Source organism: Panulirus ornatus, chromosome 29 (assembly GCF_036320965.1).
Source record: "Panulirus ornatus isolate Po-2019 chromosome 29, ASM3632096v1, whole genome shotgun sequence".
In the NCBI taxonomy this organism is placed as follows: domain Eukaryota; kingdom Metazoa; phylum Arthropoda; class Malacostraca; order Decapoda; family Palinuridae; genus Panulirus; species Panulirus ornatus.
Genome location: NC_092252.1, coordinates 7,559,063 through 7,572,927, shown reverse-complemented (window position 1 = coordinate 7,572,927; position 13,865 = coordinate 7,559,063). Strand labels below are relative to the sequence as shown.

The following is a 13,865-nucleotide window of genomic DNA, read 5'->3' as shown; positions in this document are numbered from 1 at the left end:
GCTCAACACACTCCCGCACTCATTTTCTTGCACCACCCCCTGCTCATCAAACTCACGCACTTATTCTAACACTCCCTCCTCACCCCCGCACACGCTAACTTTTTCTTCAAATGAGTGCCATCTACTCTGCCGACATTCCTACACCCACCTCACTCACTCTAACACCAACACACCCTACCCTACAAACACACACACACACACACACACACACACACACACACCAGGAGCCTCACAAACTCCCAGTCGCAACAGATTTACCCCCCTCCCCCCCTTCAACCCTCCCTCCCTTCCACCGCCTCACGAGGACAAGAAAAGAAATATGACAACTTTCATAATCAGAAAGTTGGTGGGCAGGAAAATGAAGGGAAAAAAAAACAAAAAAAAACATCGCTGATGAAGAAGCAATCCCTCATTTCGTATTCAAATTGTGAAAAGATAAGACGTGGATGAAGTGGGATATATGAGAGAGAGAGAGAGAGAGAGAGAGAGAGAGAGAGAGAGAGAGAGAGAGAGAGAGAGAGAGAGAGAGAGAGAGAGAGAGAGAGACGTAGAAAAGTTCCCGAAAATTGCGGTTTGAACAAGGAAGGGAAAAGTGTGTGGTGGGGGGACACGAGGCTGTATCTTGATTTGTTATCTCCCTCGGCTGGAGGGGTGGAATCCCGTTATAGGGGTGGTGGCGGGTGTGGGACGGAGGACGGAGGAGGGAGGAAGGAAAGGAGGAAGGAAGGAAGGAGGAGGAGGAGGAGGAGGAGGAGGAGGAGGAGGAGGATCTAGTTGCTTTTTTTTTTGGGGGGGGGGGGATATGGGGTTATCCTTCAACCCTCCTACCACAATCCTCCTACACCACCACCACCACCATCACCACCACCACCACACTCGCCTTCTCTTATCTGGACACGGGGTATGGGTGGAAGGGCAAGGTGGGGGGGGGGAGGGGGCTGAGTAATGCTACATACGGATATACGGACCGGCAATCAAAAATGACGTCATGAACCATTAAGGATGATTAAAGGTGACGAGACAATAAAAGACACTAAGACCCAGCAGGGCATACGGACACGCTCCTGGCCCTGTGGGACATACGGACACGCTCCTGGCCCTGTGGGACATAGGGACACGATCCTGGCCCTGTAGGACATAGAGACACGCTCCTCGCCCTACAGAACATGGGGACACGCTCCTGGCCCTGTAGGACATAGGGACATGATCCTGGCCCTGTAGGACATAGGGACATGATCCTGGCCCTGTAGGACATAGGGACATGATCCTGGCCCTGTAGGACATGGGGACACACTCCTGGCCCTGTAGGACATAGGGACACGATCCTGGCCCTGTAGGACATAGAGACACGCTCCTCGCCCTACAGAACATGGGGACACACTCCTGGCCCTGTAGGACATAGGGACACGATCCTGGCCCTGTAGGACATTGGGACACGCGGAGGGAAGGAGGACTCGTTCTGTTCGAGGGGTAAACCTACCGCCGGCTAATGCATCGGCGACAGGCTTGTACAGAAATGAGTAATTTCCCGACAACCCCGAAAAAGGGACCATTGATCATCTAGGGCACCCCTGTGGTGTGTGTGTGTGTGTGTGTGTGTGTGTGTGTGTGTGTGTGTGTGTGTGTGTGTGTGTCCTTACATATATACCATATTTTAACCTTATCTGTATACACACATATCCATACCCCAGTTTAAGCTAGGTACTCAATTCACTGACCCACCCCGATAGGGGAAGGATGAACATCTGGGTTGCCTGTGGGTCGGCTTATCCGCCAGGGGATCGAACCCACGCCCGTTAGACTAGTACGTTCGCAACGATAAACCACTACACTACGGAGGCTCATATGTACGCATGTGTAGGTGTGTGTGTGTGTGTGTGCGTTAACAAAACTCGTCATTAAGGTGCGAAAAATTCAAAAATCGAAAAGAACAGCCGCTGGAATGAGGCTACGAAAGTGAAGAGAGTGCGTGTGTGTGTGTGTGTGTGTGTGTGTTGTACGCGCGGAGCCGCGTCTTCCAGGAAACAGCTGATCTCACACAGACAAAACAAACTCGGGAATCATTACAGCCACGACACCAGCTGGGTGGAGGAGGGTCATACAAGCACCGGTGTTAACACAGGTCGCCGGCGCGCATCCTGCAAATGAATTCTTTTTTTTTCTTTTTCTCTTCGTTTCGTTTTGGCTTAAGGATAGAATAATAATAGTTAGCCTTGTGGCATACCTTCCGAGACGACTGGTGTGTATCAGGAAGAACATGGGGAAGACACATGGGGATAACGATGGTGAAGATGAAGACAGTCATGATAAAGGAAGAAGCAGATATAACAACCACACTCATAAAACACTCTCCTCTCTCCGCCCTTCTCCACCCCCATGCAAGAACACCCACTACTACCCTTTCCCTTCCCCCATCATCCCATCCCCCATCCCTCCTTACTTAACAACCACCACCCTCTCTTACCCACCCACCAACCCTTCACTGTCTCTCCCCCACCCCTATCCAACAACTTGTCCCATATCTAGCCCATGCCTCTCTCTCTCTCTCTCTCTCTCTCTCTCTCTCTCTCTCTCTCTCTCTCTCTCTCTCTCTCTCTCTCGATACTCACCTATCCTGTCTCGACCTCTGTATCGAGCTAAGCGTGCCCATAATACTATCACTATGACCCAGCCGTACAAAACGGGATCTTCCGCCGATGTCTGGCATCCCCATACACACACACACACACACACACACACACACACACACCTCCCCCTGGCACCGTAATCACTCCCAGAATCCCTTAACATTACGAACGAACGCAAAAAAAAAAAATAAAAACCACTTGCAGCGTCCGGTCTAAACTGGTGATCTAAGCGTCTATAAAACCCGGCTTAAACAGAGGCTCAGTTGAACACAACATACAAAAAGCAAAAAAAAAAAAAAATGACACCTAGACAGGAATGCAAATGGGTGCTTGGCCGTCGCGCTAATTCAAGTAATACTTTTCATTACAATTTAAATGCCAACACGCGACACCATAAGCGGAGAACTGCAGGCAAAAAATAACTAAAATTACGATAAATGGTAAAAATTAAAACTGAAAAAATATAAAAAAAAGTATCAGAATTTAATGCACTGCCGTGCTTTTAAATATCTTTTTTTTCTTTTTTTTTTTAATAAGTGGGACTATTAGGGGAATGGGCTCAGGAATGAGAAGGGGGGATGTTTGTAGGGTGGGGTAAAGGCTTCGGGGGTGTGTGTGGTGGTGGTGGTGGGAATGGTGAGGAGGAGGAGGAGAAGGAGGAGGGTGACACTCACGCATGCATCACCAACCGAACGTGTATACAAACAACACTGCCACAACGTCGACAGGAAAGCGAGTACCTCACCCCAGACGGATTCGCCAAGCATGATACACAAGCAGTGTTCGCTGGTAATACAGAACTGGCCCGGACGTACCTACTGCCATGTGTGTGTGTGTGTGTCCCTGGATTATACACGGGCATTCGCTCCGTCCCTCCCCGTGTGCGCTCGCGTTCCGGTAAACCCTTAGCGTGAACGACGCAGTAAAATGTACGTCTGGGCCCGAGCACGGAAGGCTGCATGACCGTGGACGGGACTCAGGCACTCGCCTGACGGTAATTCACCATGCACATGACGGGCGCCAGTAACTTTTAAAACCACCACGGGCAAGGCCAGGCATCTCTGCCCACACAAGCAAGCCTCTACACCAACGTGTCGCCCATATCTCGACCCAACAGAAAAAAGACGCAAATACCTCAAATATATATATATATATATATATATATATATATATATATATATATATATATATATATATATATATATATATATATATATATATATATATATTAGTCAGGACGTAAGCGCATCGCCAATAGTGAAGATAAGCATCTCCAAATTAAGTGAACTATCGCCAATATTCGAAGTTTCACAGGGGGGGATCCCTAACTCCATGCTGTCATGAGCCCACAGACAGACCTGCTTTAAATCACCCCATCTCGCGTAATCACATCATCATCATCCACCAACCACATGCCTTGAACATACATCTCGTATCGCATCATCATCCACCCACCAACCGCATGACGAAACTACATCTCGTACCATCGCATCCATCAGTCACACGACTTAAAATACATCTCGCATCGCATCGCATCGCATCATCATCCATCAACCGCATGACTTAGAATACATACATCATAATATTCACCAAAAATCTCAGGTTTGAGAGGGTTGAGTGAAGACCGTCCTGCGTGGACGACGCGTCATTCCGTGCCTAACATTCCAACTTCAAAGAAAGCATCAGATTGCTTGAGGTTCCCTCCCTCCCTCGCCCCCACAGACCGCCCAACCCTATTCACATGAAGACACTGGCATTATCATTTACACAAATGGCGTCATCATTTACACAACTGGGGGGGTCATCATTTACACAACTGGTTTCATCATTCACACAACTGGTGTCATCATTTACATAACTGGTGTCATCATTTACACAACTGGGGGTCATCATTTACACAACTGGGGTCATCATTCACATAACTGGTGTCATCATTTACACAACTGGTGTCATCATTTACACAAGTGGGGGTCATCATTTACATAACTGGGGTCATCATTCACACAACTGGTGTCTTCATTCACACAACTGGCGTCATCATTTACACAACTGGTGTCATCATTTACACAACTGGTGTCATCATTTACCAAATACACAAGAATGGAGATTCCTCAAGATGCATAAACCACGACACTAAAAATTCCTTCAAACGCACGATGACACACACACACACACACACACACACACACACACACACACACTCTCCCCTCCCTCCTCCCGACATTCCTCCAGCACGAGGCCAGACCCGTAACACGACTCGTTAATCCTCCCTAACAAAAAAAGAAAAAAAAAAATTGAAATGATATACAGAAACGACAATAACACTACGATTACCCCATATCTACATCACGCGCCCGGATTATCCTTCGCCCCTCCCTCCTTTCCCTTTCCACCCCCCCCCCCTGTTCCTCTCAGACCCTACAACCACCGCGTAACCCCTTCCCTCTCAAACCCCCTTCCACCAACACCCTCCCAGAGCCAGCCAGCCTCTCTCTCTCTCTCTCTCTCTCTCTCTCTCTCTCTCTCTCTCTCTCTCTCTCTCTCTCTCTCTCTCTCTCTCTCTCACACACACACACACACACACCCCTTTCCCCCCGAAAAAAAACAACTCCCCCCCCACACCTTGTCTTACCTCACCTTCCACGTGGCAATCATGGGCTGTAACTCAACCAAAGCCAAGCGCAAAATGTACTACTTCTATTTCCAAATGCATCGTACGTAACGTGACGGAGCCGCCCCGCTCGTGGATATTAATTCTGGGGGGGGAGTGGGTGATGAAGGGGACACACACATCCCCTTCCTCCACCCACGAACCTTGTAGGAGGAGAGGGGTCGGGGGAAGAAGGGGGAGGAAGGGAGGGAGGAGGTGAGGGAAGGAGGTGTGAGGAAGGCAGTCGTGTCTGATATGCGCTGGTCACTCACTTCCTTATTGGGTCATGTCCATCAGCACTCACAACACCCCAAGCGCATTCCTGTGGGGGGGGGGGGGGCATTTCTTTCCCATACGCCGTTTTCTACGTAGGAATCATTCCTTTTTTTTTTTTCCCCATACGCCGTTTTCTACGTAGGAATCATTCCCTAATTTTTTTGGGTTTTTAACTTTTCTTTCAAGGTCGATTTCTTCTGCGCGTTTCGTCTGAGATTTTTCGAGACGAAAATAAAAGACAAAAAAAAAAAAAAAAACTAGTGCATTTCGTATCTGGTGACAATATATAACGAACGACCAGCACCCACATCACTGTATCCCTAAACAAGAAAATCAGACACCACACAAAAAAAATTCATACTGTATTTACGCATCTGGAAAAAAGAGCCTCACGAATTTCAAGACGTTACAACGAACCGGGTACGACTCCAAGGACTTTGTTTAATGAGACACGAATGAAACAGCGGTTCTGAAGCGCCTTGACGTCTCTCCGATAATCATAGTAATCCATCGGTCCGTCTCTGTCGTAGAGCCTCAGCGCATCAAAGTCGAAAGCAAAAAATTTGATACGTCCCGCAATGAAGAAAAAACAAACAAACAAAAAACTTTTAAACTCTCTCTCTCTCTCTCTCTCTCTCTCTCTCTCTCTCTCTCTCTCTCTCTCTCTCTCGTCCTCCTCCTCTCACACTCTCTCCACCTCAGCCCAAAGGTGCCAAAACCATCAGCCAGTGTTCCTCCCACTGGCCACCACCAGCACCTCCATCCCTCTCTACAGGCTGCCCTGCATGGTACTCCGTCCGCTCCTCCCACCCCCCAACGTTTCCACCCTGTTCATCCCCTCGCTGTCCCACATACAGGGCCCCTTCTTCCCGGGGTCACGTATCCATCCATGCTCACGTGTGCCCAGCTCCTCCTGGTGGTGGGGTGAACACTCGCATCCAAGTCCAGAGAAGGAGGCAGTCTCAGGTATCCAGCTACTGGCGGTGGAGTAATCCCAGTGGTAATCCTACTGGCGGTGGAGTAACCCCAGTGGTAATCCTACTGGCGGTGGAGTAACCCCAGTGGTAATCCTACTGGCGGTGGAGTAACCCCAGTGGTAATCCTACTGGCGGTGGAGTAACCCCAGTGGTAATCCTACTGGCGGTGGAGTAATCCCAGTGGTAATCCTACTGGCGGTGGAGTAACCCCAGTGGTAATCCTACTGGCGGTGGAGTAGCCCCAGTGGTAATCCTACTGGCTGTGCAGTAACCCCAGTGGTAATCCTACTGGCGGTGGAGTAACCCCAGTGGTAATCCTACTGGCGGTGGAGTAACCCCAGTGGTAATCCTACTGGCGGTGGAGTAACCCCAGTGGTAATCCTACTGGCGGTGGAGTAATCCCAGTGGTAATCCTACTGGCGGTGGAGTAACCCCAGTGGTAATCCTACTGGCGGTGGAGTAGCCCCAGTGGTAATCCTACTGGCGGTGGAGTAACCCCAGTGGTAATCCTACTGGCGGTGGAGTAGCCCCAGTGGTAATCCTAGTGGTCTGGTCATCGTAACCTCCCATGCAAACTCAGCGCCACCTACGGCACGCGTAAACAAGCAGGCACTGAGTCAGATGAACGAAGAAATAAATGAATAATAATAAAAAAAAGCCTTCGAATGCTTCATGGTTTAAACATTAACGAAAGAAAAACCCGTATAAAAATCACAAGCGTTCGTGGTGGTACTATAAAAATTACTGAACCTCAGGCAGATGTAAAAGAAAAAAAAAATAAACATGTCTTTAACCCACGCGATGAATAAATAACCTTCTGGAAACGTACGCTGCATTTACGGGTTCAGGAAAGGTGTCGAGTTATGGGAAAGGAATTTTGAGAAGCCCCGAGTCTCTGTGTGGTGTATACGGAAGCCCTTACTCCGACCACCGCGATCCTCCCTCCCTAAAGAACTGGTTACGACAACGTAAGGTGCGACTCTCGTACGAACGAATGGTGTTCGAAACATACGTGTGTGTGTGTGTGTGTGTGTGTGTGTGTGTGTGTGTGTGTGTGTGTGTGTGTGTGTGAGCGCGCGCCGGAGGTGTATAATACCGCAACCATTACGTCTTTTTTTTTTGTTCTATCTTTTGGTTCATGGAGTAATAAGGTATTAGATGAGAGTGAGGTGGGCCGCCGACTGAGGGGCACGGGCTAAGACCCGGCGGAATAAACGGTTATCCACCGCAGTTATTGTATGCAAATGAGGTGTTGTTCTGCTAGCAGAATCAAGTGTGGGAGCTTCTAGTAAGAGCGGTCGGCTGCCTTCGTGGTGGTGGTGGAAGGAGGAGCATGATGGAAGTGGAGAATGCCCGGGCGAGGTTATCATTCTCTGAGAGAGAGAGAGAGAGAGAGAGAGAGAGAGAGAGAGAGAGAGAGAGAGAGAGAGAGAGAGAGAGAGAGAGAGAGAGAGAGAGAGAGATGATGATGTGTGAAAGAAATCTCAGGGGGCTTAAACCCCCGCACACACACACACACACACACACACACACACACACACAGGTCTTTGTTCCTCAAGTATCAGGTCATTAAGATGTAGAGTTCCCAAGTTTTCCTTCAATAGTTTCGATTTTATTCTTTTTCCCTTCTCTTATCCCCCACAACGTTTCGGTCTCCCCCAGGGGGGGGGGGGGGAGAGAAGGGAGGGAGAGGAGGGAAGGAGAGGAGAGGAGGAGGGGAAGGCGTTGTGGCTGGAGGAGGAGGAGGAGGAGGACAGACGTATTTCTCGACGCTGGCTGGTGCTCCTGGGGAGGAGGAGGAGGTAAGGTTCGTTCTGCTGTTTGAACAGACTGTTGCTGCCTTCTTGATCGAGTTACTGTGAAGTGAGGGCGTTACTCAGGCTGTGAAGACGTAACTCAGGCTGTGAAATGAGGAGGATACTTTGGCTGTGAACTCGTCACTCAGGCTGTGAAATGAAGGCGTAACTCAGGCTGTGAAATGAGGAGGATACTTAGGCTGTGAACCCGTAACTCAGGCTGTGAACTCGTAACTCAGGCTGTGAAGCGAGGACGTTACTCCTCGTTATCCGTGAACATCGGGGCTGAGACATTTTCCCCATTTTCTATGTTCTTCGATAAACCATAATCTGATAAGAGATGTCTTCAGCCACACACTGCTCCCTGTTAGGTTTCTCGGTGACCACACTGTTGTCTGGCCACCTCCGAGGTGGTAAACCGAAGTCTTGTAAAAGAAAATGGGAAAAAAGGGAAAAAAAAAGAAAACGTGTTTCAGACGGTACACTTCCCACACTCTTCATGCAACTTCCAGCGTTCCTTAATTACCCTGTTAGTTCCCGCGGCCGGGCATTCTGTCTTTTACGCGTCAAGACAATTATCAAATTATTGTTTACAAATTGTAGAACAGCAGCACTTCCCAAGTCTCAAGACATATATGGCATTTCCAGAGCCTCAAGAGACTATGGCACCTCCAGAGCCTCAAGAGACTATGGCACCTCCAGAGCCTCAAGAGACTATGGCAACTCCCGAGCCTCAAGAGACTATGGCACTTCTACAGCTGAGGGTGTAATATTCATATGTACCCAGGCCCTGTTGCTGGCCTAATACTGGCATGTGTCCGGGTTATGCTAATGATGCACTGTTTTATACGTATCCGGGCTCCTGTTGAAGGAATATTCACATGAGTAATCCGGCCCTTCTCGTGGAATATTCACACACGTATCCGGGCCCTTCTCTTGGAATATTCACACACGTATCCGGGGCCCTACTGTCGGAGTATTGACACAGGTATCCGGGCCCTTCGGTTGGAATATTCTCCCATGTGCCCGGGCCCCAGGAGGATCCAGGATGGGGAGTTTCATCACATGTCAACCGGATGGGCGGCAACCCCCTTCCCCCCCCTTCAACAGACCGGTGTTGCCATACGCACGTCCCTGAATTACGTGTCTCGTAACCCACCCGAGTCGCCTGGCAGTACCTGTTGTCACACTCGTGACTGAATGTCCGTGTCCCGGGCGGACGTGGACGTGCGTGTCCCTTCCCCTCTCCCCCCAACCCCTTACGGACTTTCTTACACCCTCCCCTCCTCCCTGGCGTGGAGGTACCTAATCACATCGAGATTTGGAGTTAATTACCACAGGTTTTTTCCCCCTCCGCGGTACGTCTGCAATGGCGGGGTTATTTGGGCTTCAGGTCTACTGACTGCCATGGTCACTGAAGGCCACCAAGGTCAAGCTGTGAACCGACCAAGAGAAAACTGAACTTGGAACACCAACTATGGTAGTTCTAATAACGTACACTCAGACGCTCTCTCTCTCTCTCTCTCTCTCTCTCTCTCTCTCTCTCTCTCTCTCTCTCTCTCTCTCTCTCAGTATGGGCCTTTGCTCAGGTCATGCACGCTCTTGCAGCAATGCACGACGGCCCCTGGGCAAAGTCACGCAACCTCTTACTGCCCACATAGCCCCCTTTGCTAAAGGCCACACCCGCACATGCTCTCAACATGGCCCTTGCTGTGGCCACGAATGCCCTCAAAATACATATACATTCATGGGCCTAGCTGAAGCCATGCACGCTCTTCCTCTACGGCCCTTGCTTTGTCCATACACGCCCTCAATACATGAATAGCCGGCCCTTGCTATACTCCCTCACGTTCTCACTACACACGTCCCTCTCTCCTCTTAAAAGAATTATAGTCAAGACAGAGGCTGGGCGCTTAACACGGAACTGTTGTTTTTACCGTGACCAGAGCCGAGGAGAATGTCAAGAGATCAGTGGCGGAGGAGAATGATCCGGCAGAAGAGTGGTCTCGCCTGAGGTGGTGGGGGGAGCTGTGGTGGTGGTATATGGGGAAGAGCAGAGGGTGTGGGGGGTGTGTGAGAACCTAACAGCCCACCCATCACTAAAACTACTTCCTCTAATATCCCATGTATCATTTCCACTTCTTTCTTGGCTGGGCTTCCTACTTCCTTCTTCCCTCCCTCCCTCCCTGTGCTCCCTCTCGGCTCACAATACCCTATCCTTCCCCCCTTACCTACCCCCACCTCCTTCCCTGTAGCATCTCGTTTCTCAATACCTCCCCCTCCACATTTCCAATCCTCCCTCCATTTCCCTTTCCTACCTCCCACCCAGTCTCCTTCCTTCTCCCTCCCTCGTTCGCTCCCTCCCTCCTGCATCCGGCCAACGGGCGCCCCTCCCTCCCACCAAAGGGCCAGGAAGGGCGTGGCCCCACGCCAAGGTTATGACACCCCCATCTTCATAACCTGCCGACCACCCTCCTAGCCTCCATCCCCACCTCACCTTCCCTCCTCCGCTCCATTTGAAGTGCAGAAGGCATTTACATTACGGCTCAGTACAGGGGGGAGCGGTGTGCCACACCAGGGGAGGAACCACCTGCATCATGAGGGGGCGGAGGGGGAGTCAAAGCTGGAGAGTAACGGTGTGGGACTTTTACTAAGGCCCTACGGAACGATGATGGATGATAACAAGCGATCAAGTCACCACCCGACACGCCCGGCGGCCACAACAGTACGCGTTATGACCACCACCGCTCCGACACCTAGGGAAGGTGGGGGGGAGGGGTGTTACGTAATCCACAACAGCCTAAGATATTAACAAATTCAGGGTGGGGGGGGGGGGAGGGGGTCGCGCCAGAGAGAGAGAGTGAGCGCGCGCGCGCACACACACACAACGAATGTATAAGTAATCCTGAAATAGTCGCCGCGCCCTTGGGTAACACAATACACAACGTGGAACGCAAGGATTCCCGGCAATCGCTCATACCGCACTCCGCGCCACGATCAACAACGGGGACACGGGCGGCGCTGGAGACCCGCCGGGCGCCGGCTCCAGGGCGCGCCCGCTGGTACACACACACACACTGAGCCTCTCACGACGACGATGTGAACGTAATGTTTGAGGGAGTATTCATCGGTCAACCCCGCTTGGGCCCGTCGCCACGGCGTGTCTCCCAAGTGGAGGGCGCACCATTATCCTCCCCCTTCCCCTCACCATTGCCTCTTCCACCACCCTCTTCACTTTATCCTCAAACTTGGGACGTTACGTTCATGTTACACGCCCGCAACAACAGCTACTGAAAGCAGAGAGAGAGAGAGAGAGAGAGAGAGAGAGAGAGAGAGAGAGAGAGAGAGAGAGAGAGAGAGAGAGAGAGTGTGTCTGTATATGTGTGTCTTTGAGCCACTGAGAGAGAAACATGCTGAGCAACCTCCCCCCCCCCAACCTCGTCCGCAGCAGGGCACGTTAGAAGAGTCCACAGGAGCCTCTCCATCCCCCCAACCCCCCGCCAACACGCCCCTCCTCCTCCTCCACCTCAACAACTGCAGCCAACATCCGCTTCATCTCAACGCTCGGATATCAATCTATGATTTGACTCAAATCCCGAGGTCAACACTGGCTCCGGTTGCCAGTGATTATTTATTTGCAAACATTTTCGGCTGCGTTCATCCACCCCCCTCCTTCCCCCCCCCCTTTCCTCCACCCTCGTCAGCTGGTGTGTGGGGGGGGGGGGGTGAGGACATCACCACCGCGTCTTTCCCAACTACAGGGGACGACTGCGTGGACCAATGACTGCCCCCTTCCAAACTACAAAAGAGGCGAGTCGAGGGTGCAAATCAAGCAGTCTCTGGCAACCAGAACAGCTGATTGGCAGAACGAGAACAGCTGATTGGCAGACAACAGCATACGAGACAGCTGATGGAAGGAAAACGGTGGGGAATTACAACCATCTACGCCACATCGGAATGTTGCATGCAAAAGACAATCACGTCCAATATATGAATTGCAACTCAGTCACTCACTCTGGAGAAACAGAACAAACGAAAAAAAAAAACCCAGTTGTTTGAAGGAAACTGGAGCTAATGTTTCCTCCCCCATAATGGATAACCGCCAAACTGTCGCTGAAATAGAAAGGACAGTGTGATTACACAGCCCTGGCCAGGTACTAGTGACGCATGACTTCCCTTACATTTAAAGCCCACGGTCGTATATACTGACCTAAGTCATGGCGCGACTCCCCTTACATTTAAAGCCCACGGTCGTATTTACTGACCTAAGTCATGGTGCGACTCCCCTTACATTTAAAGCCCACGGTCGTATATACTGACCTAAGTCATGGCGCGACTCCCCTTACATTTAAAGCCCACGGTCGTGTATACTGACCTGGGTCATGGTGCGACACTGACCTTAATGTGTCACTTTAAAGGCTTTCCCCCACATACCATCGTGTGGCCTTGACGAGGCAAGGCTCGTCACACCAACCTGCTCCCTCGAGTGGCCTTGAAAACAGTCCACGACCACACGGTGACCTGGTCATCATTACGGTACGCCACGCCCCGTCTTCCCATGGGGCCCCTCACACACACACACACACACACACACACACTACCGTGGGGGGTGGGGGAGTTACGGACCGGGGCAAGATCGTCCCGCGAAAACGAGTTAAGGGGGAGGGGGGACGGGGGAGGGGGAGAGGAAACTTACGAGACGAAACACAGAAGAACTTGAGAGGGAAAACAACAATATGTTTCCACCTTTCGTTGTCTGAGGAGAGAGAGAGAGAGAGAGAGAGAGAGAGAGAGAGAGAGAGAGAGAGAGAGAGAGAGAGAGAGAGAGAGACGTATCAACGTCCAATCCCTCGCGTTCTCAGTGCATGTGTCAACTGTGTTACTGTTTCAAACCCCGACTAAATACCACTACATCACGTAAATGGCGTTTTTAAGTTCACTGCACATTAACGCTGGCTTCATGGGCTGTCTTCTAACCTCCGCAGTTGGGTTCCATCTGACATACTACGTCTCTTCGTTGTATATCAACTGACTTATATTTCTCTCTTGTGTCTCCCCTGATGATGTGATTATTACACGACAGTGCACTTGGGAACTTATCGTGTTTCATTTTCCCCGTGGACTCATATGAATATATATATATATATATATATATATATATATATATATATATATATATATATATATATATAAATATATAAATATATATATATATATATATATATATATATATATATATATATATATATATATGCGCAAGACTCACATGCTCCAGCAACCACGCGCACCAGGACACACGTACACCGTGAGCCACGTAAACCAGGACCCACGTACACTAGGACCCACGTACACCAGGACCCACGTACGCTATGACCCACGTACACCAGGACGTACTATTCACAGAGATTCGTCCTCTTGACAAGGTCCCCGACTCTCCCATGGAACTGGGAAACGAACCGGAGCGGTACGAGAAACGAACCGGAATGGTACGAGAAACGAACCGGAACAGTACGAGAAACGAACCGAAACAGAACAAGGA

The 13,865-nt window shown here is 50.3% G+C and overlaps 1 protein-coding gene across 8 annotated transcripts in view; it reads right to left on the bottom strand.

Moving 5' to 3' along the window:
• Positions 1-13,865, bottom strand: part of Rbp6 (RNA-binding protein 6) — a 1,275,347-nt gene that overhangs the window by 381,543 nt on the left and 879,939 nt on the right. The gene's annotated exons all lie outside the window — the stretch shown is intronic.